We start from the raw sequence: 24,397 nt of genomic DNA, 5'->3' as shown, positions 1-24,397 counted from the left end.
TATCTGTTGGACATAATGAATTTCCCCCACCCTTCCAAGCTTAGTAGCTAGAAGCAACAAGCATTTATAATCTCACTGGTCAGGAACTCAGGAGTAGATCTCATTGAGGATCACTATGAGGCTGCAATCAAAGTGTTGGCCAAGGGTGTAGACATCTCAAGGCTCTGCCAGGGCAGGACAGTCTTCTTTCTAGCCTACTCATGTGACCACTAGCTAGCACTAGCTCCTTGTGGCAGTTGGCCAAAGACATAAATGGCCTCTCTGGAGGGTTGCTCAAGGCCAGGCAACTTGCTTAGAGAGAGTGAGATAAAAGAGAAAGAGATTCCAATATAATATAATTTAATATTATAATATCAGCCACAGTCTTTTTATAACCTAATCCCTTAAGTTATAAATGCCCTATTCTGTTTGTTTGAAGTGAGTCACTAAATCCACTCCAGATTCAGGGAGATAAGGATTTCAAGACTGAGAATAGCAGAAAGAGGCTCGCTGGGGCTATCTCAGAGGCTGGTGACCACACACAGCATTGCCCAGTCTGCCCTGAACAATACAACATTCTCTTCCACTTGCATGACATTTTTAAGCATGAGTTACCTCTATAGTGAGTCACCTTCATAAAGGCTTCTCTGGTGGTTCAGACAGTAAAGAATCTGCCTGCAATGCGGGAGACCCAGGCTCAGTCCCTGGGTCGGGAAGATCCCCTGGAGAAGGGAATGGCTACCCACTCCACTATTCTGCCTGGAGAATTCCATGCACAGAGAAGCCTGGTGGGCTACAGTTCATGGGGTCACAAAGTGTTGGACACAACTGAACAACTAACACGTTCACTTTTTCATTTTACCTCTATAATACATCAACAAAAACCGAACATTAAAACCCTCTTCTATATCATGTTTAAAAAAAAAAAAAAAAAGCTACCCAGCTAGAATCTTGGTATTTTTCCCTTAAAAATAAATAAATAACCACCTGATGTGATTGCCAGATGGTAAGATTATCCTCACTTCAAAGTACCTCATTACTCTCCAGTTCTTAAACACACATCTTGGAAGTGACTCATTTTATCCCTGCTTCATTTGTACTTTTGTCCCACTCAAAGATCTCTCCTTTGCATACTCTAAACTATTGGGAGGTCTCCTGACCATTTTCTCCAGAAAAAAGCAAAAATTCCTCCACGTTAATTGTATAGAGTCTGACATGACTGACTAAGCAGAGCGCAGTAGCCACTGAAGCGAAAATAGGAAGAGAACCAAATAGTAATTCCCTTCTCAAGTCAGGCTCCCAGAGCTTACACCAAGCCTTGGAGTTGCCACCCATCAGTAATTAGCTTCACATCTGCTCAGGGCTGCTACTGTATAGACACCTCACTGTTTATCCTCATCTGTACCATAGGTCTTCAAAATTCAAGATAATAAGGCAACTGGGAGATAAAGCCAGGCTAGGAACTGTCAACTCACCAAGCCAGTAGGATTTGGGTCCATCTTACAGGCTTATCACCCATCTCGGGTCACTGTCTTAATGCAACAGGAAAGGAAGAAAGTGAGTATAATTATATACTGAATGCTTTTACATAAAAGGTAAGGATAAAAACTTCAAGGATTTTCCTCTATATTTGGAAAGAAAAGACTTAAATAGGTGAAAGTCCAGAGACATCTTTAGTGAGAGAAAATCCGGAGGTAAAAATAAGCTGATATAGGAGACAGGATCCAGGAGGTAGGACATAAAATCAAACAGAATAGGGGGTATTGGAGAGATAAGATTGACCTTGATGGTTAGTAGATTTCAACTTTCTAAACAATAGTCATCAAATTCCATCCATGCCATTTTGAGAGTGGACTCACTTTGACCGTTGTTCTCTTTTTAAGAGCTGGGTAAGATTCAAGTGAATCTAACAGCATGGTAAAGTTGGCAAGTGAGGATAAATCATTTTTAATAGTTGCAGTTTGTAAAATAATGGTTCCTGTGGGAAGAGAGTGAGGAGGTTTTACCACAGCTGGGTAGTCCCTATAATTTCCTCAATTTTCCTCTAAAAATCCCACATCAGCAATGTAATTGTTTGCCTCACTGTCTCCCTTCCACCCCAGATGGAAGGGAGCGAGAACATTGAAGAGAATAATAATGTGACATTCAATGAAGTGTTCTCAGCAGAGCCCCGGGTCAGGCTGAGGAGCAGAGCAGAATCCAGAGGGGATGGAAATAAAGGACCACGTCTGGACACAGTCCTGGGTTTCCTGAGGCCAGAGTTACTCAGCAGAGGCCCCCCTTTCGGGGTCAAGGAGAGAGGCAGACTTACAACATGGGACTTGATAGCATCCTTCTTTCAGAGCATCTTCCCTCATGTTGATTTTACTTACTGGCCTTCACTCAGGTTTCATTTGAAAGAGATTGGAGGTTAAAAAGAAAAAAAGAAAAGGAAAATATTTTTAAAGAGAAATTGTCTAGTGGCATATCCATCAAAGATAGACAGAGGAAAGGGGGGAAAATATCAAAATCGGAAACAAGCTCATATTCTAACAATAGTTTAGGAACCTTCCAGGAGACATAAAAGCAGTCCTGCTGGGCTTTCTACATTTGCCTTGTCTCCCTCAACTCTTCTAGCCTCAGAATCTACAGATGGATAAAGATTTTCCTGATTGTATCAGGATTAAATGAAACTGCATGTGACAGATAATCCACTAACAGTGGTCTGAACAGCATACGAATATGATGGCTCCACAACGTCATTAGGGACCCATATGTCTTTTAGCCGTGACCCCACCATCCCCTGGGTCTGGCCCGCATCATCACTCCCCACAAAAGTAACTAGAGCTCAGAGACCAAATCTGGTTATCCAGACAGCAAATCAGACAAAGGAAAAGAGGCCAGTTCTTCCAGGGTGTTTCCAGGGCTGCCTGTATCAGTCAGTTACTCCCTATGATGCTGTGTTGCAATCCTCTCATGCTCCTGGCCATCTGACCTAGGTTTGGGCAGCAGGGTGACTCTGCTTCAGACTGCAGACCTGACCAGGCTTGGCACCAGACTGTAGTTTGGACATCAGTCTATGTTTTATATGTTCATTCAGTGGCCCAGGGTTGATAGAGTCATCAACACGAAACATGAAACACGTTTTTCCCATGGTGGAGGTCAAATGCTCCCAGAAGGTCAGGTAGAAACATGCAATGCCTCTTAGAGTGTCAACTCTGAACTGGCACAAAGTCACTCCTATCTGTATGTCATTGGCAAAAGTGAGTCCTAAGGCCAAGTTCAAAATCAATCGGATGGGAAAGTATACCCTTCCCATGAAAGCTGAGGGAGAGGAGTAAATATTTTCTGAATAATATATTCAGAATAATATATAATATTATATAATATAATAATATATAATTATTATTACACTGTCTGTGCTGGGGTCCCCAAGACCACCCACTGATTTGGTGATTCACTAGAAGGACTGACAGGTCATTATACTAGGTTACAGTTTATTGTGGTGAAAAGATAAAAAGCAAATTCAACAGGGGGTGAAATCCAGAGGACCCTGATGCTCACTTCCCAGAGCATCTCCCAGCATAATCCCCCGGGACCCACAATTCATCCACACAAAGTGATGTCGGTCAGGGAAGCTTGACTGAGTTGAGGGGTCCAGCATCAGTCACATAGGCATATAGTGCCTGTGGGACTAACTGCAGACACCTAAGTCCCAGACCCCAAGAATGAAATTGTTTGCACAAAATATCTAGATGAACTGGTACAGTGTGATTGAAAGCCCAGAGCATGCAAAACACTCTTATCAGTCAGAACATTTCAAGAGCTCAATTCCCAGGAAGCAGCCAAGGGCCAAGCATGGAGCAGACCCTTCCTTCTTGGGCATGTGCAAGGTTTGAGCAATTGGGCCCTGTTCAGTCAACACTTTCCTGCACACCGTCTCATAAAGCTTCCTCTGAGAAATACCAAAACGTAATCACATTGGCCACACTTACTGCAGGGGCATCTGGGAAGAGTCATTCTTCCTCCAGGTGAATACACACCAAGATAAGAAACAGGATTGTTACTCTCAAAAAATTGGGAAAAGATTTTAAGGTGCCGCACTGACCGCTTGATGTGAGATGGGAAAGTGGAAGCAAAAGACAGAGTTAGGGAAATACCTTTACTTAACCAATGACAGGGCTTCACTTGTGATTCAGCTGGTAAAGAATCTGCCAGCAATGCGGGAGACCTGGGTTCGATCCCTAGGTTGGGAAGATCCCCTGGAGAAGGGAAAGGCTACCCACTGCAGTATTGTGGCCTGGAGAATTCCATGGACTGTATCGTCCATGGGGTCACCAAGAGTCGGACATGACTGAGCGACTTTCACTTTCACATTGACCAATGACAATAACAGCAATACTATATTTTACCTCAACCAAGATGCCATTAATTATAAGACATGTCATGATTTTAATACTGCTAAGAAAAAGGGAAAATGCAGCCAATTAAATAAGGATATAATGTTTGCACTTTACATATTTATAAAAAAATATGAAACCCATAAACATAGCTCAGTGAATTTTCATAATGTGAACACATCCATGTAAACAATATTCTAAGAGCTAGAACATGGCCTTGAAAAACCCGTATGCCTGTTCTCAGTGACTACCTCCCTCCAAAGGTAACAACTATCCTGGTTTTAACAACACTGATAATTTTTAGCTAATTTTGAATTTTATATACATGGAATTGTACATCATGTGCTCTTCAGAGTCTGAGTTTGCTCTGCAATATGTTAATGACATTCACTCATATTGTTATATATAGTTATACTATCATTACTATCATTGCTGTATAGTATTCTATGCATGAATATACCATATTATAATTATCTATTGCATTATTAATGAATATTTGGGCTATTTACAATTTGAGTATGCTACAAATAATGCTACTATAAGCATTCCTATGTTTTTATTTGGTGGAAATTTAGATGCATTTCTTTTGAGTTCATGACTAGAAGAAGCATCACAGGGTCAGAGTAGATACATAGAACTTGCTAAGTGTCTTCAGTCATGTCCAATTCTTTGTGACCCTATAAACTGTAGCCTGCCAGACTCCTCTGTCCATGGGATTCTCCCTGGCAAGAATACTGGAATGGGTTGCCATTTCCTCTTCCAGAGGACCTTCCCTGGCCAAGGACTGAACCCATGTCTCCTGCATCTCCTGCACTGCAGTTGGATTCTTTCCCCTGAACCACCAGGGAAGCCCCCCACCACAGCTCCATGACCAATGTGCACATTCAATGGATTCAGAGCTTTTTTGAAAGACCATCATTTTCCCATTGTTCTGCAATGTCACCTTGTCATAATCATCGTTGAGAATTTGTTTTGTGATTGGAGAGCACTTCTGGAATTATTTTGATGCAACTTATTACACATCATTGTTTTGCATTTAATAGATGCAAAAGGAAAACAGAAGCAAAATTAATTAAATATTTCTGAAACTTTCATTTTCTCAAAGTCTGACTTTAACCTTTCAACTCAGCCACTGATGACTGTTTTTCCACAAAATGGGGTCGTCTGTGCCACCAAGAATGCTGACAATGCAGCAGAAGAATGCTCCATTGTTGTCCCAGGATTTTCTTCATGCTTTTATTTCAATGTGCAAAAGATGACATTAAACAACTTCAGGCAAAGCCACAGTGATTTTAAGATGTGTCCAGATTTCAGAATTGTTCAAATGTGAAAATATGGGTGGCATTAAATCAAAGAAATACATTTTTTGTCTTGGGTCAGGCTACTAGAAGCCTGAAACAGATATTTAAGTGTATGTGATTTATGAAGGAAGTGCTTTGTAGGGAGAAATAAAGAAAGGCCCCATAAGAAAGGGAGAGAAGGAGGAGGGGAATGGGAGAATGGGAAAGGGGAGGAGTTAGGCAAGAATGTGATCTCCAGAGACATTTAGCTTTTGCTGGCTCCATGCTGGGGAATGAAAGAGGGCAAGGAGTGCGGGGTGGCCTGTATCCTTTTGTAACCCATGTCAGTCAATCATTGGCTGCCAGCAGCACAGAGCAGGGTGAGTTCCAATCTCCCCATAGAGGTTCCTCCCTCTTGATAATAGCAAGTCCTTAAAGATTAATTGTGATCTTTCAACATCAACAGCTCACTGTAGCCATAATACTTAAAATTAATTGAGCTCTTACTACATCCATAACAGGTACTCTCCCCTTTTAACAAATAGGAAATGAAAGGAGAGGCCAGGGGTGATGATAAATGCTTACAGTAGAAGGTACATGGTAAAGTGCCAGGGTCACACTACTAGTCAATGACAGAGTAGAACACAGGCAGTCTGATTCCAGGGCCCTTGTTCTTAATTTCTACAAGTGTACTACTTCTGAATAGGGCTTCCCTGGTAGCTCAGCCGGTAAAGACTACACCTGCAATGCAGGAGGCCCCAGTTCAATTTCTGGGTTGGGAAGATCTCCTGGAGAAAGGTTAAGCTACCCACTCCAGTATTTTGGGGTTTCCCTGGTAGCTCAGTTGTCAAAGAATCCACCTACAATGTGGGAGATCTTGGTTCAGTCCCTGGGTTGGGAAGATCCCCTGAAGGAGGGCATGGAAATCCACTCCAATATTCTTGCCTGGAGATCCCCAAAGACAGAGGAGCCTGGTGGGCTGCAGTCCATGGGGTCACAAAGAGTCAGACAAGACTGAGCAACTAAGCATAGCACAGCACTTCTAAGTAAACTCAGACAGGTAGGTAATCAAGCGCATCATTTACATGATGGAAAGGAGAAGCCCCTTGGGAACTGAAAATGGGCCAAATAAGCAAGACAGAAAGATTATATTCAATTTTATAATGCTGATTATTTTTCCAAAGTCACAGTTTTGTTTTGTTCTCAATCCTGGTTTCTTTAGATTTCCAGACAGATTCTCATCTCATCTTTGGTGCCAAAGGAGATTAATAAAAAGTAATTAATACTTCACCATGTACCTTTATTTGTAAGCATTTATCATCACCTTGGGTTTACCCTCCTGGACACTTAGGAGTTACCCTCCAAGGTTTTCCATGTGGAAGGAACAGTTAAGGCTTTATCTTGGGATTATGAAAGATCTTTGCAACTCACATAACTGATTTTCTTATTGTGGCAATGATTACTTTGGTTCTTTGTAATTTTGGTTTTCATGAATTCCTTTTGACATTCAAAACCATTTTCTTCCTACATTTCTCCAGCAGCTTTAAATAGCACTTCATAGGCACAGACAGCAGAAAGCTGAGACTCACCTTTGTGTCTATTTGATTGACTTGCCCTCAAAAGAAGCACAAAAGTTGGGTCTTTGCAAAACTGTTTAGTCTCATATTAAAATATTCATCTCATTTTTTGAATGCCCCAACCATTGTTGATTCATATTTCTTCTTTCCCATCCCTCCCTACCCTCCATAACCTCATCTCAAAAAAGAAATCAACATTTTAAAGTGACAAGCCTTGTATAAACCAAGTCAACATATAAATCTGTAACCTAAAATACAAACCAGAGACCAAAGAGACTTGTATTTGAATCCCCAGATCATTTCTGGGGTACTCCCAGGCTTCTCCTGCAATTAGCAATGCTAGCTCAAGATTATCAGGGCTATCCAGGGATTATACTAACTCCCAAAGTAACTCTTCTGGTTACACTTGGTAAAGATCCAGGCCCTCATAACTAACTTCATCCTTCATAGCTGAATCAAGAGATGAGCAATCTAAAGCCCACAATGGTTCCTTAATAGCACACATCAGAGGGGGGAAAAATGGTGCTAAATGTTGGCAAGAATGAACACTGGCAGTTGGTGAGGGGCAGAGTTTTATAAAAGTCAAGACACTGTAAGGATAAAATTGATCTTGATCTTGAAAATTCTGTTTAGGCTTCCCTGGTGGCTCAGCTGGTAAAGAATCTGTCTGCAATGTGGGAGACCTGGGTTCAATCCCTGGGTTGGGAAGATTCCCTGAAGAAGGGAACAGCTACCCACTCCAGTATTTCAGCCTGGAGAATTCCATGGACTGTATAGTCCATGGGGTCACAAAGAGTCGGACACAACTGATCAACTTTCACTTTCATCTAGAGAAATGTAACAACTCACATCAGTGCTTCAGTGCCTGCTGTTCAGTGTCTTTCACCACACTTAGAAAGAGTCAGGGCTGGGGCAAAAGAGATTGCTGCCCTGCTGGACAGTTCAAGGTAACAATCAAAGGGGATAAAGTTGGCCTCTAGCATCTTCTCACTTCCTCTTTTAAGTAATTCTTTTCTTTATGCAGCCAGAGCCTCTACCTCTCCAGGGTCACCTGGTACTCCTGACCTCATTTTCCCTTCTTTGTGTGACAATTCAAAGAGATTTGAGCAGAAATTAATGTCAGAACCTTTGGAGAGCAGAGGGGCCTTCAGTGTTCATGTTGATGATACTGCACAGGCAGCACCAATCACAAGAAAAACTCTGCTGATCTAACAAGGAATGGAGATGAAGATATTTAAGAAGTCTGAAATCCTTATCTCTTATTCATAGCTTTGTGTTTTTCCAGTTGCCACTGTTGTGTTTTTTAATCTTGGTGGGAAGGAAGACAGTTGAGGGTTGGATTCCCTAGCTGGTAAATATAGACCCAGAAGAGTAAAAGGATTTGTTTCCTGGTGTGAGGAAATGGAACGGTGTTGAATTTTTTTCATGGGGTTTCGAATGAATCTGAGTGCCTGTGTTTTGTAAGCTAATAGACAAATCCCCTTAATCCTGGAATAAATGATTCTAATATTTATAGAACACTTAGCAAAGTGCCTTCTCAAATATTTTCCGATTTATCTTTCTATTATTCTGTGAAACAGAATGACCTGTTTATCATTACCCCCACTTGGTGTTTAATTGTCAGGCCAACACTTACATAAGAGCTAGTGGAGAAGTCAGGATGTAGCCCAGTCCTCTGGCTACTAGTTTATGGCTCTGCCAAATCTCTCTGATCGGTAGGGTAACACAAGGACTTGATATTTGTGCTACTAGCTGCAATTCTGAAATTTGAGCACAGCCTGAATTCTGTGACAAAATTTACCTCATCTTCTGTTTTTATGAACCTCGTATTAGAGGCTGGTCTGTTGACAAGTCTATTCAACTAATTTCAAGACACATGAATTTTTCTTTCCTAGAGCCTTTGGTTTTGCCTCAACTGGCTCCCTTGATTCACCATTTCTTCTGTTAAGATAAAACTCACAGGTGAATTATCTCCTCCACCTGGGAAAGCAGTAATATGAGACAGTGAAATGACAAGACAGAGCAAGAGGAAAACAAGACAGAAATCTTTTTTTACTACCTACAACTCAAAGGAGACTGCTTTTATGATAAGGTTACTCTGAATACCTTCTTTAAAGTCCTAGTAAATAACAGTGAGCAATTATTTTAGTGAAAGGGCCATTTTGACTAATTCAAGAGTGGACGTGCAAGAAGGAGTCGAATCTAAGGAAAAATATAGTTGTTACGGGAAGTATGTTATATGAACTATCCTTTCTTTCCTGGAATCCTGACTTAGCTAGTGGCTAGTACAGAAAACAAGCATATTCTACGCTTCGTCAGTAGAATGGGTGCTTCATGAACAGAAAAGATGAACATCCCCACCCTCAGAGACAGACAATGAACCATAAAGTAATGAATAATTTAATTTTATAGTGTTTTACTACTGTGAAAAAAAGAAAAGATAGAGCATAATATGAGGAATCAGGAGTGCTGGTATTTATAAGATGATAGGGTAGGTCTCAGTGAGAGAGTAACACTTAACGCAAAGACTTGAAGGTGTGACGTTTAGCCAAGAGAAGCCAGTGCAAATGTCCTGAGGCAGGAATATGCTTGCAGGTTTGAAGAAGAGCAAGGAGGCCAGTGTAGGGCTTCCCTGTGACTGAGACAGTAAAAGAATCTATCTGCAATGCCGGAGACCCAGGTTCAATCCCTGGATTAGGAAGAACCCCTGGAGAAGGAAATAGCAACCCACTCCAGTATTCTTGCCTGGGAGAATTCCATGGACAGAGGAGCCTGATGGGCTACGGTCCATGGGGTCTCAAAAGAGTCGGATATGATTGAGCGACCAAAACTTTCGCTTTCAAGGAGGCCAATGTGGCTGAGGCAGAGAGAGCAAGGAGAGGCAGAGCAGGAGATGAGATTCAGGAGGAAATAAAACATGCCTTTGCTGGCCTCAGAAGCCACTGCAAAGACTTGGGCCGTCACTCCTCCATGTTTCTGAGGAGACAAAAGTCTCGACTGCCCTGTATCATGCTGGCGGCTGCGCTGAGACCACCAGGGAAAAAGAGACAAGATGAAATCAGGGAGACTGGTTTGGAGACCACTTCAGTCAGTAAATTCTTCATCTTTTCTTCTGTAGTCTAGATACAGCTAATAGAACATTTTTTATTACTCCCTTTCAATAAATTCTTTAAAAAATGGTCTAACATCTGCCTCAGAAAGTGGAGATACTTGGAATTTTTTGTTCTCGGCTTTAAGACTTCAGGTACATTTGAGTCAGTTCTAACGAGGTGGATGAAACTGGAGCCTATTTATTATACAGAGTGAAGTAAGTCAGAAAGAAAAATAGAGAATATCAATGCATGTATATGGATGATAACGATGATCCTATATGCAAGACAGCAAAAGAGACACAGATGTAAATAAGAGACTTTTGGACTCTGTGGGAGAAGGCGAAGGAGGGATGATTTGAGAGAATAGCATTGAAACATGTATGTTTCATATGTGAAACAGATCACCAGTCCAAGTTCAATGCATGAAACAGGGCACTCAAAGCCAGTGCACTGGGATGACCCAGAGGGATGGGATGGGGAGAGAGGTGGGAGGGAGGCTCAGGATGCGGGACACATGTACACCCATGGCTGAATCATGTCAGTGTATGGCAAAAACCACCATGATATTGCAAAGTAATTAGCCTCGAATTAAAATTAATTAATTAATTGAAAAATTTAAAAAAAGACTTCAGACGAAACCCTAAGACAGGAAGAGTCCGGTTTTAACACCGTGGGCCACTCACTGTATGATGCTGGAAAGAGGGTCTCCTCCAGCCTGGCTCTCCCAAGGAGCATTGCCCTTTATGTCTGCCAGCTGCAAGAACAACCTAGGGATTTCAGGATCAGCAAATATCGCTGGACACAGGTCCTAACTGCATCTCATCTATTGTCGCTGGGATACCAGGCCCTCTGCTAGGGATATTTAAACACATCTTCCACCAGGGGCTCAGTGATGAAGAATCGCCTGAGATGCAAGAGACATAGGCAACTCGGGCTCGATTCTGGGTTGGAAAGATCCCCTGGAGGAGGAAGTGGCAACCCACTCCAGTATTTCTTGCCAGGAAAATCCCATGGACAGAGAGGAGCCTGGCAGGCTATAGTCTATAGGGTCACAGAGTTGGACATGACTGAGTGACTGAGCGCACACACACACCAACAAAAGAAAAACAAATTCTAATCTTTAAGACACCAGGGTCTAGTAGGAAAAAAAGATTTGTAAATAATAACTACAATAGCAGGAGAAATGATGGCTTTGTCGAGAGATGGATGAATCAAGTGCTGTGGGAACAGAGGTGGGGGCCGGTGCCTCATTCTGCCTGGCTGATAGAGTGGGACTCTTCTGAAGAGACAGCTTTTGAGCTGTGTCTTGAACATTCCACTGGGTTTAGACAAGTGGAGGCAGGAAAACATTTTTCAAGAAAAGTAAATAGTTTGACCTGAAGTGTGAAGGCTGTCCATTATATAGCCTGCTCAAGGGGAGGGCACTCATGGGGCTGCCTGGTGATCAAAACAAGGATTGGGAAATAAGATGGGTGAGGGGGCATAAGATAGGGGTGGGGTCAGGAAGTGTGCTGGGTGAAGGCCACTCGGGGCATGTGATGTCAGCAGTGTGGAGCCAACAGCACTATGTAGGCAGGGGTGGGGTGGGAGGGTGGGGCGGGGGTGATAGGATCCTATTTCAGATTTTAGGAAACCATCTGGAAGATGATGAAGAAAGGGGAAAGAATTCCAGAATGGCATCTTTTAAGATAAGAGATAATAGGAGCCCGTACTGAGGCAGTGACCCAAGACATGGAGGGGAGGGGACAGAGTCAAGGGACATTTTGCAGGGAGGATATAAAAAAACTGAAGTAAGATTATCATGTAAATGGCAGAGAAAAGAAGAGATAAAATTATGCAACAACATTGCAGAACAGTGATACCGCTAACAAGCTAATAAACACTAGGGAGGGAGGTCAAGGTTGATGATCATGGCTTTCTGCATATTAACACTCTTTACTTCTCTTGACAAACGCTTATTACAGTGCAATGTTTCTGTACCGCAAACATATCTTGTTACCAGGCCTTGAATGCAAGAAACCAGAGGAATAGGTAAGCAGAAAGAAAAGGCAAAGCTGGGAGGGTATAGGTGGGTCAGAGGCCACCGCCCCAGAATTTGGTTACGATCTCAAGAGCCTCTAGAAACGTCCCAGGCAAAGTGAAGCGGGAATCCAGAGCCTGTAAGATACAGCCGAGCAGGTGGAATCACTGCTCGTGGATCTCAAGACAATGGTGTCCCCTGTTGTATTCTATGTCACCCACGGAGGATGGACGACCCTGGTCAGTGGGTGTCTGTGGCGGCAGAAAGTAGGTCGGAGCCTGGGATGGAGCCTGCCTTTGCTCCCAAGAAAGGTGTTTCTACCAGACTTGCTCTTCCATATAGATCATATTTTGTCATGCAGTGAAACCAGTATTTTCCTTTATGAGTATTTTAAAACATATCAGCACACGTGAAAAATACAATAACTGTTAAGTCACTCAGTTGTGTCCAACTCTTTGTGATCCCATGGATTGTAGCCCGCTAGGCTCCTCTATCCATGAAATTCTCCAGGCAAGAATACTGGTGTGGGTTGCCATTTCCTTCCCCAGGGCTCCTGTAGGGGGAAAAATACAGCACTGAGCTTTAATTACAGAGCAAAACTTCCCGAGAGTGGGTTCTGCAGAGCATAGGGAACAAGGTTTTCAGGCTCCGCGATTCCCTTACTGACTCTCTTGGCTCTTTCTCATTTTAAGGAAGAGAGATGGAGGAGACAAAGAGGAAGAAGCACTTCAGGGAGAGAAAGATGCGGGTGGACTACAAGGTGGGAGGGAAGGCAAATCGGAGGAGAGAGTCAGGGAGAGGCAGCACCAAGGCCAAAAACCTCAGAGCAAATTTTGCCTGAAAATGAGGAAGGGAGGGAGGAGGGAAGAACAGCCGAACAGAACAGAACTGAACATAGCAGAGCAGAACATAGCAGAGCAGGACACAGCATAAAATGAGATGCAAGCTGCGGGAGTGGATCAAGCTCAACACCAAACTGTGATTATATACTCGCATTTCACAGGAGGCTGACCTCGAGAGTCTACCCAGAGCAAGTGAGGGAAGCGGGACCTGCAACTCCTTTTGAATGGACAGTGCCTGGAATTAGACAAGACAAATGTTGCCTTATTTACCCCCAATTTTAACAATTTCAAGCCAGGATTTCCGCTGTACGTCTGCCAGCTGGCCATCCTCTCCTGATGACCACCCCCGCCCCCCGACGGGACACAGACCCAGGGATGAGCAGGCAAAGAAGCAAGCTGCCTCGCCCACCAGATGCACACCCCGTCTCCCCTTACCCCTCCCCCACCCCTCCCCCACTCCTGCCCCACCCCTCCCCCTCCCCTCCCCCTCCCCTCCCCCTCCCCTGTCTGGGCAAACCTCTGCATAAATTTATAGTTTGACTTTTGGCCTCCTTCACCTTCCCTTTCTACTTCCCTCCCTCCAGAGCCTCACCTGTCCAGGTCCACTCATGCTAAGGTGTTAGGTGGCTTAATGAGTTGCCTCTCTTAAGCAGACTTGTGCTTTTAGAGAGAAGGCTCAGCTAAGCAGACATCTACCACAAGGGTGCGGCAGGAAGCTTAGACGCCAGTCTTGCACCAGCAAGGGCAGTGATGGGCTGCTGGCGATCACAACCCAGAGAATTATGCTTTCTCTACCCAGGCCCTGTGAAACCCGTACCTGACACCAGTTCCTCGGCTGACAACTCTTTATGCATCTTCCGTCACCTATCCCCCAAGCCAGGCCTCATTTCTCAGAAATTGCCCTATCTTTCTGGGGGCATGGGGTGGGAAGTGACTGCAAGGACCCCTCCACAGCCTCCCATCTGTCCCCTCTTTTCTGTCTCTCTGAATCATGCCAGGTTATGGCTAGAAAGCTGCAGCTTCTGAAAGCATGTAATGAAATTAGACGACAAATGGGATGTCTTGATTGCTACTTTGATGAGAGTGCCATTCTTCTAATATACAGAACTGCAGAAAGCATTTGAAGGCATTACATGACCTTCTATCCAGCCCCTAGGACAACAATATAATTAACCTGCTTCACTACCCGGCTTCCCCTGAAAAAAATTTAGAACTCTGGTCTATGGGCATATTTATGGCCTGTATTCCTTGGAATAGAGAGTTGTTATTTTCCATGAGAATTGCAAACATCTTTATGTTTATTTTAAACTGTCTATTCTCTGCATTCGTAATTCTTTAAGTATTAGTTATGGCTTATCTGGAACTTACAAACAAGAAAGAGGCTTCTACTATGAAACGCAGTAAATAATGTCATATGTAAGCTCCAACTGGGTAAAGAAATTGTAAAGCTAAAGAATTCAATTTAGTTTCCAACTCCCTCTGGGCTATGTAACCTTACAAACCCTTTGAGGCAGGTTTCAGAATTCCAGCAGGGTTGAACTGAAATATTTTTTAAAACATTGCTTGAATTAAGTGGGGATGGGGTCCCTAGGATTCCACAGGAGACAGTCCAAGGTTATACAATCATTTTCCTGCAAGGAAATGTCTTCTGGATTCAAGAAACAATCCACTTCTAAGTGAATGGTCTCTCACAGATTTAGAGAGTGAACTTACCGTTGCCTGTACACCCCACTATATTTAAAATGAATAACCAACAATGAAACTGCTTAATGTTATATAGCAGCCCGCATGGGAAGGGAATTTGGGGGAGAATAGATGTATACGTATGGCTGAACCCCTTCAGTCTTCACCTGAATCTATCACATTGTTAATCAGCTATACCCCAATACAAAGGGCTTGCCCGGTGACTCAGTGGTAAGGAGTCTGCCAATGCAGAAGGCACAGGAGACACGGGTTCTGTCCTTCAGTTGGGAAGATCCCCTGGAGGAGGAAATGGCAACTCACTCCAGTATTCTTGTCTGAGAAATCCCATGGACAGAGGAACCTGGTGGGCTACAGTTCATTAGGTAGCAAAGAGTCGGACATAGCTGAGCAACTAAACAACAACCAATACAAATAAACAGTTTTCTAAATTTAAAAAGAAAATAAATGGTCTCAGTCTAGTGAAGAAGTCCAAAGTCATTTTTCCCCCAACCCAATTTCTTTATAGATCACTCACTGCCCGTTATCATTGGAGCTTAAAATTTTCAGCTCATTTAATGTTTTCTGTACAGACTTGCTTCAAGATGCCACCAATGACCTAAATACTGCGATCACAATCCACTGTCGTCAGTTATCTGGGAAGCTCCCAACACAGCAAATTGAGGACAAACACAAAATTCTTTCAGACAGTCATCTGGAAGGAGAGAGGAGGACCATCCTGTCTCACAGGGTTGAAGCTGTAATTTGGCATCTTGCACTGCAAGCCTAGCTGCTTTTGAAAGATACCCAATGAAGTGGCCAGAAGTGAAACAAAAACAGTTCTGCCCTTCTCTGTCTTGGCTGCCTTTGTTGTGAGTGCCTCTCTACAGGGGAAGAGCTAAAAATATTTTCAAAGTGATGGTAGCTCCTTGCCCCCAAACACAAAGCCGTTGCCTACAACACATAAGCTACCTTACTGTCAAAACTCCTGCATAGCTGTTTATGCTGTTGAGAACAAGGTGTATTCTCATACATTGTCTTATTCAATCCTCATAATAAACCCACGAGGGCAGATATTTGACCCTTATCTTGCAAAGTTGCTGCAGAAGGTCGTACATCTATTAAAAAGTAAATTGCCGGTTGGAACCAGTGGATTCTCATTCTGATTCTTGTTTTTGCACTACCTTTTAAAAAAAAAAAAAAAAAAAAAACTCTGCATTACTTCCCAGCCTGACTTTGCAATAACCTCCTTAAGAAATCCAGAGTCATGGGACTTCCCTTAGTGGGCCAGTGGCTAAGACTTCACACTCCTGTTGCAAGGGGCCTGGGTTTGATCCCTGGTCGGGGAACTAGATCCCATATGCTGCAATTAAAAGGTCACATGTGACACAATGAAGATGGAAAATCCAGCATGCTGCAACTAAGACCTGGTGCAGCCAAATTAATTAATTACTTTTAAAAAAGAGAGAGAGAGAGAAATCCAATGTCGGGAAATAGGACTGTCTGCCATACCACTGAAGATAGGGTTAACTGAAAGGGAGGAGAGAGATGGCCAGATGTGAAAAACCCTTAAGGGCTGAAGTGAGTTATATTTCTAGATCCTCAGAAGGACAATTTGCTTAAATCAGTGCATGATTCACTGTTAGATTATGGGATTCAATACAGATTAGGTGCTGACAGAAAGTTGCCAACTTGGAAACCAATCAAAATAAAAGTAATGGCTTAGGCAAACATTTTAGGATTCTGTTGCATGGTTAAGGATACTTTCATTGGATGGTTCTTAGGAGATACGATTGGACAAGTCACAATAGACTGGTCAGATTCAGAGGAGATAGGGATCCTATTATTTGCTTCTGATCTTATCTTTATGGTGTACAACATAAAATCAAGCCTAAGAATTTCTACCCATTCTAACCTAGAAATTTTCTTACTGACTGAGATTTTTATATTATTTCAGGCAACTGTACTTTGAACAGAAAGTGTGCTCGGTCACTTAGCTGTGTCTGACTCTTTGTGACCCCATGGACTATAGCCTGCCAGTCTTCTTTGTCCATGAGGATTCTCCAGGCAAGAATACTGGAATGGGTTGCCATATCCTCCTCCAGGGGATCTTCCTTACCCAGGGGTCAAAACCAAAACTCCTGCATTTCAGGTAGATTCTTTACTGCTGAGCCACTAGGGAAGCAGTAAAGAATAAAGATTTTTATAAAGTGGGTAAATATAAAGGTTTTTATATAATTTCAGGCAACTGTATTTTTAACAGAAAAGGTGAAGGCAATTATTTTTTAATTTAAAACAACTTTGTAAGGTATAAGCAGGAGGAAGGAACACTGGTAACCAAGAAAACTCCATGCTCCTCTCAGAAGACCTGAGGGCCGGGTAGCTCAGGGTCTGCTAGTTACAGCCTAGGGTGCAGATTCTTCCAGAAGCAAGCAGATACCCCAGGGTAGGGGCTACTCTTCACCTACTGGTTGCTCAAAGAAGCAGGCATATTTTTCAAGTCATAAGAGGGGAGTATAGTCTACTCAATGGCTCTTTTTCTGATGTATTATATTTGTTTAAAGACAAAGCCCTATTATGAAGAAGGGAATGGCAACCCATTCCTGTATTCTTGCCTGGGAAATTGCTTGAACAAGAGGAGCCTGGTAAGCTACAGTCCATAGGGTCGCAAAGAGTCAGACACGACTTAGCAACTAAACAACAACAAAAGCCCTATAACAGTATAAAATTTTTTAAAAATCTTTGTAAAGTTTAATATGCATACAGAGAATCGCACCTATCATAATTATAGGGTCAGTTTTTACAATTCTCACTCTATAACCAGCACCCAGGTTAAGAACACTATCAGCGCCCAGATTTCTGAGTCATCTTTCCTTCAAGTCAGCACTCCTTCCCCAAGGGTCACCTCTCTCCTAACTGCTGGGTTGGGCCCTTTCCTCTAAAATAAACTAAGCTCCTATTAAAATATCTCATTTTGAAGTATTTCTTGTCTGTGTGAAAGATTAGAAAACCTCAAATTCACCTCTATGCTAACAACCAGTCAGTATAGTAGAAGCACAGAAGACCTATTTTCTAAGACTTTCTATTCTTTATAGAGGCCACAGGGGAGAGATATAGACATGCCGTATTTGGAGACAGTCAGGCCTGACATCTGAATCTTCAACTTTTTCATAGAAAAAAACTCTTTTGTAAGATGATAAGCAAGAGTAAATATTTTCAGACCGTTCCAAGGAATGCTTTTGAAATCTCTCCAATAGAAGGATGGGTCAAGCTCTCCATTTCTATCCATCTTCATTCTTTTTGTTAAAATCTTGATCTATTGTTGAGCACAAGGATTATTCCCCTGTCAAACTCAGAGCTACATACGTGTTGTTAGGAAAGTAGTTAGTATTCAAGACACCAGGAGAAGCCCTTTCTAAATTAAATGAAATTTCAGTGTGGTTATATAATACCAAATCAGATTGCCTGATTTTAACAGAGATTTGGTTAAACTCAATTTTATATGTAATTTTCTATTTGTAGAAACTAATAGAAGGAAATTGTAATAGACATGAAAGAGAACAGGAATCTTATAGAGTTTGTCATATTCTGCTATGTATTAAAATGATAACATTGATTTCATGGTCCAATATTTCATTAAATTTCCTGCTGTCATTAATGCTTTTATAATTAAAATAGCCTTAAATTTAATTCAGAACTTACTACCTATTTACAACTTTCCCCTAACACTTGGCAATCAGATTTTAGAGGGTTTTTGCCTTAAAGGGATGTGATTAACCTTTGCACCAGAGCCTGTATTTGATTTTGGCAGCCAGGAGAAGCAGGAAAGAAGAGCTTATTTGATGGGAATTTTGCATAAAATATTTCCTAGTAGGCAGGATTACCTAGTATGCTCTAAGGGATTTCTTGTGAATTATTAGTCTGTTGGGGGGCTATCATTTCATTAAGTGCAACCCTGACTCCCACCTTTTGAAGCACACACCTTATTATTAATATATGTGTTTGCTTGTGTGTATGTAAAACCGCACTGTATATAAACATATGTGTGTGCCCCTTCTCTATTCACTCCATTATCTATCCACTGTGATATTTCTTTTGTTGCAAATGTTTGTGTATAGATATATATATATATGTATTTATGTATATTTGTTGTTGTTTAATCACTGTCATGTCCAACTCTTTTTGAATCCATGGACTGTAACCCATCAGGCTTCTCTGTCCATGGGATTTCTCAGACAAGAATACTGGAGCAGTTTGACATCTCTTTCTCCAAGGGATCTTCGAAATCAGGGACTGAAGCCATGTCTCTTACATCAGCAGGCGGACTCTTTGTCGCTGAGCCACCAGGGAAGCCTGCTTATATAAAGATATATATGCATTTGTATGTATTTGTGTATATGCACCACACATATTTATTTGTGCATATATACATACAAGTAGGTACATATGTGTATGTGTATTCATTATATACACATGAGTATATATATATATCTCATGTGTGTATATACATGTGTGTACAAATACATATGTATACACTCTGCTGTGCTGTGCTACGTCGCTTTAGTCATGTCTAACTCTTTGCAACTTTATGGACTGTAGCCCACCAGGCTCCTCTGTCCTTGGGATTCTCCAGGCAAGAATACTGGAGTGGGTTTGTATGCCCTCCTCCAGGGGATCTCCCTGATTCAGGGAACAAACCCGTATCTCCTGCATTGGCAGGAAGGCTCTTTACTACTAGTGTCACCTGGGGAGACCTTGTATATACTGTATAGATACAAAAAAAACTGTACAAATACATATATATATATATATATGCTATACAGATACACAAACATTTATAATAAGGGAAATATCACAGATGAACATATATATATTTATATATGTTTAAATATGGTATGTTTATATATAATATGCTTATACATACACATGTACATATAATAAAGTGACTTCATATAAGTCAGAAGTACTTTTTCTGTAAATCATATTTTTGCCGTATGTTTATTAGTGCTGACAATCTCTTTTTTGAGATATTAAAGAGCTATTATAGTTATTGTCAAGAACCATGCAAGGTCTGAGATTCTACACTAATTACAAGCCAAGATGACAATCTGTCACTACTTCATGAATGCTGGCAGAAGACACGAGGATCCTGGGTCAGAAACAGAACTTTACTCCTCATGATAGAAGCAGTGGCCAGTGTGTGACCATCCCGCTTGTGTGACTTCTCCATCTTCCTAAAGGATGAAGGGAAGGACTCAGCCTGGATGACTGCACACACAGTGGGCAGAATTTACAGAAGAACTCTGAGATTGGGATATTCTTCACTTTAATAGTAAGCAGAAGGAAGCCTGCTTTTTCTGTGGGTGGAGATGTTACCTCCTCCCTCAAAGTAGCTTGCCGTAAACCCAAGCTTGAGATCTGGGCAGAATAAAGTATGGCCAGGCCAGGACCTCGAGTTCTTGGCACATCCAGCAAGAATATGCATGAATTTTTAGGGCTGTGGAGGATGTTCTCTCACAAAAGTTGTACGTGAATGTTATTGGGCTTTCAGGACTTGTATTATATGCAACAAGTTTGTTGAACTCTTACTTTGAATGACTTTTCAGTTGATTCTTTCAGATAAGGTACAATCATTATTTCCTTTGTACATGTTTTTTTAATGGTATATATCAGTGTGGTCAAATAATTGTCTATTTTATTTGAAAATATATTTTTATAGTAGTATTTACATTACCATATAATGCTGCCATCATCTGTTTTATATACATATCTTTGAACTTGGATTCTGAGCTCTTTGAACAGAGGCTGAGTGTGTGCCTCTTTGCAGCCCTGGTATCTTGTAGCATGCCTGGAGTGGGCCAGGATAGATATGGATGAATGGATGGATAGGTGGATGGATGGATGGAAGGACTGATGAATGGAGTGAGGCACATATGACTGTATCTTTGATCTACATTCTCATTATATCTAAGAATACTTCTCTCTTTGTCAAACTTGTTCTAAACAAATTCTCTGTCTAAATTTTATTAGATTGTTTCTGGATATACAAAAGCAACAGCATGAGTTTCTGAAGTGTCCTGACAAAGATGAACTGATTGGTTTGACTTTAACAAAGGCTATAATATTGGATGGGACCAATAAATATGAGTCCTCACATTTGCTTTTATTTAATAAAAATATGAAATAAAGTTAACAATTTTAAGCACCACATTCTTTTTTAAAATTTAATTTATTTATTTTAATTGGAGACTAATCACTTTACAATATTGTGTTGGTTTTTGCTAAACATCGACATGGATTAGCCACAGGTGCACATGTGTCCCCCCATCCTGAACCCCCTCCCACCTCCTTCTCCACCCCATCCCTCTGGGTAGTCCCAGAGCACCAGCTTTGAGGGCCCTGCTTCATGCATTGAGCTTGCACTGGTCATCTGTTTTGCATATGGTAATATACATGTTATATGTATATTATATATACAATACACATGTTATATGTATATGACATATACATATAATGTATCATGTCATTGCTATTGTATCATCATACATATCAATGCTATTCTCTCAAATCATCTCACGTTCACCTTCTCCCATAGAGTCCAAAAGTCTGTTCTTTACATCTGCATCTCATTAAAGCACCACATTCTTGGCTTTTATTCCCCGATTACCCACAACCTTTAAATCAAATGAAGGCTTAAAAAGCTTGTCCCCCAAAGAGCTTACAATTTGCCTTAGCCTAGTAGTACTATGCATTGTCAAAGTGGATTCTCAAAAGTGTACAAATGGTCATGTCACTCTTCTCTTTAAGGAGGAAGCACACACATCTTTAAGAGTCTCCCTTTTGCCTTTAAGATACTGGCAAAGAGCTTGACAAGAAATCAAAGGCTCTCTGATCTTCCCGCTTCTCAAGCTTTGCCATTTAGCATGGCACATCCCCAAACCTAAGATTCAACAATGTCAAAATGATTGGCATTTCCCAAGCAAGTCCAGGACCCCAGGTTTTTGCATACCCTGCTTCTATCTGGAACATCTTTTCGTGTGCCACTTCCTGGCCATTATTTAGTCATCTTTCAAGATTTATTTCAAATTTTACATTTCACAGAAAGCTTTCCCTGAATACTTCTCATGGAAAATTCACCATACTCATTATTACATCTCCATTGAACTTAATCATACTCCGTTTGAGCACTCATAATATTTTGTTGCAATTACTAATTTGCAAACCTGTGCATTCCTACTATGTCCAATTCATTATTTGGCTCTGGAGTCTAGTTCAAGACCTGGCGTATGGCAGGTATGTTTAACTCTTAGTTTCTCCCCTGCCCCATCCTTCTCTTTATGGCCAATATCTTATTACTGGTGAGAGTATTCATGAGCAGTCAACTCAGAGACCTAACTCCTGTGAAAATACATGAAGAATTGGCATTGTAAAGTAGCTTAATGTGTTCTGTTAATGCTCTTCAGCAACCACAAAGTCAAAAGAAAAGGTTTGATACATTATATGTGACAACACAGGTCCTAGGAGTATGGGGGAGGGGGGAACATGTGCCCACATATATCACAGGAGGTAGAGAGTTAGTGATGGCACAAAAGCAGAGTCTGTCTTGGGTTTGCCTCTAGATACCTCCTGGAGTATGAGGGGCTGATGACTCAGCTGAGTTCCTTTCTGGAATTTGTCATCATTCTGATGGGTCATCCCAGGTCCCGAGCTCTCTGTGGGACTGGCTGAGGATTCCCTTATTGCCCCCAAAGAACTGCCTTCAATAGACTTCTGACTTAAAAATCCCCATCTCAGAATCTACTTCCTATAGAGCCCCACAATAAAACTGAGGACTTACGATGTGGCAGAACTTTCTGTTTGTGAGCTCATGGAAAGTGTCCTATTGAAAATATTTCTCGGGACTTCTCTGGTGGTCCAGTGGTTAAAAATCTGCCTTGCAATCAGGGTGTGATCCTCAGTCAGGAAACTAAGATCCCACATGTCACAGAGCAACTAAGCCTGTAGCTCAGGTGGTAAAGCATCTGCCTGCAAGGCAGGAGACCTGAGTTCGATCCCTGGGTCAGGAAGATTTCCTGGAGAAGGGAAAGGCTACCCACTGCAGTACTCTTGCCTGGAAAATCCCATGGATGGGGGAGCCTGCCAATCCCATTGGGTTGCCAAGAGTGGGACATAACTGGGCGGCTTCCCTAAGCCTGTAAGCCACATCTACTGAGCCTACACTCCACAACTACCGTCAATGCACCGCAAGGAGATCCCTCCGCAAGGAGATCCCTCTTCAAGGAGATCCCTCTGCAAGGAGATCCCACATGATGACGCAATGAAAATCCAGTGAGCCTCAGCTAAGATTGAACACAGCTAAATAAATAAACAATCTTTTAAAAATAAAGTAAAAAATAAAATATTTCTCTGGTATCTTTGTGTTACTGAAGGCTTTGGGGTACTTTTTATTCTATCTAAATGCTTCTGGGAGTGATATCTGAACTCCCTATGACATAAAACAACCAAATGAATGAATAAACGGACCTTGTGTTTTCTTTTTGTTTCTTTTCTATTTATTTATTTATCAACAGTATAAATCCAAATGATAGTTTCAATTCAACATGAGTGAACTAGTGTTAAAAAAAAAAAGTGAGCTGAAATACTTATCAGCAAAAAAATAAAGAAACGTGATTTTTTTTGTTAGCTCATGAACTTTTATTACAAAGTAAATATACAGTGTTTAATCCTGATTTCTTATTCAGTTATTAAAAATAGAATGCAGTGTCCCATTATTACCTCCATGTGTCCTAAGAATAGACTCGAAACTCTTCCGTTTTAAGAAATAAGGAAGCTAAGCAAGGAAGAAACAGAAGCCAAATGATGCTTTATCACCAGGACCTCCATCTGTGATTATCACACCTACAAGTAAACTGAAATAACCTGCCAATATAAATGAATGTGCATGTGTTCTTTTTTTAATTAATTAGCTTATTTTAATTTAATTTAAAACCATTACAATATTGTGATGGTTTTTGCTATACATCAATATGAACTGGCCATAGGCATACTTGTGTTCCCTCCATCCTGAAACCCCCTCTCACGTCTCTCCCCACTCCATCCCTCTAGGTTGTCACAGAGCACCGCCTTTGGGTGCCCTGCGTCATACATCAAACTCCCACTGACTATTTTACATATGGTGATGTATATGTTTCAATGCTATTCTCTCAAATCAAAAAAACAGTGGTTAGATACCACGAAGTAGGTGACAGTGCCTTAACCATATGCGTGTTGTCAAGCCCAAGAGCCTCTTCCAACTTTGTCAAAGGAAGTTCTCACCTTTTCTCCTTTCACACAATATGCACATGTTCTCTTTAATTGATTAATTAAGCTCTCTTTTCCTTGACATGGACTGGTTCTTTATTTAAACCAGCAAAATATCAAAGCCAGAAGATCAGTATCAACTTGTTGACTGGCTTCAATATTTGAAGTGCCAGAAGGAAAACAAAGCTTTCTGCAACAGTTTCATGAAACTGTATTGATAAAGGTGACTTTGGATGAAGGTACATTTC

The 24,397-nt window shown here is 41.5% G+C and overlaps 1 non-coding gene across 1 annotated transcript; it reads right to left on the bottom strand.

Moving 5' to 3' along the window:
- Nucleotides 1-24,060: 24,060 nt before the first annotated feature.
- On the bottom strand, nucleotides 24,061-24,186 carry LOC136145317 (U6atac minor spliceosomal RNA). Its single transcript, XR_010658760.1, has one exon. It is a non-coding gene; the product is annotated as a U6atac minor spliceosomal RNA (small nuclear RNA).
- Between the last annotated feature and the right edge of the window lie 211 nt (nucleotides 24,187-24,397).

This window comes from Muntiacus reevesi, chromosome 12 (genome assembly GCF_963930625.1).
Source record: "Muntiacus reevesi chromosome 12, mMunRee1.1, whole genome shotgun sequence".
Lineage (NCBI taxonomy): Eukaryota > Metazoa > Chordata > Mammalia > Artiodactyla > Cervidae > Muntiacus > Muntiacus reevesi.
This window is presented reverse-complemented; position numbering and strand designations above follow the sequence as displayed.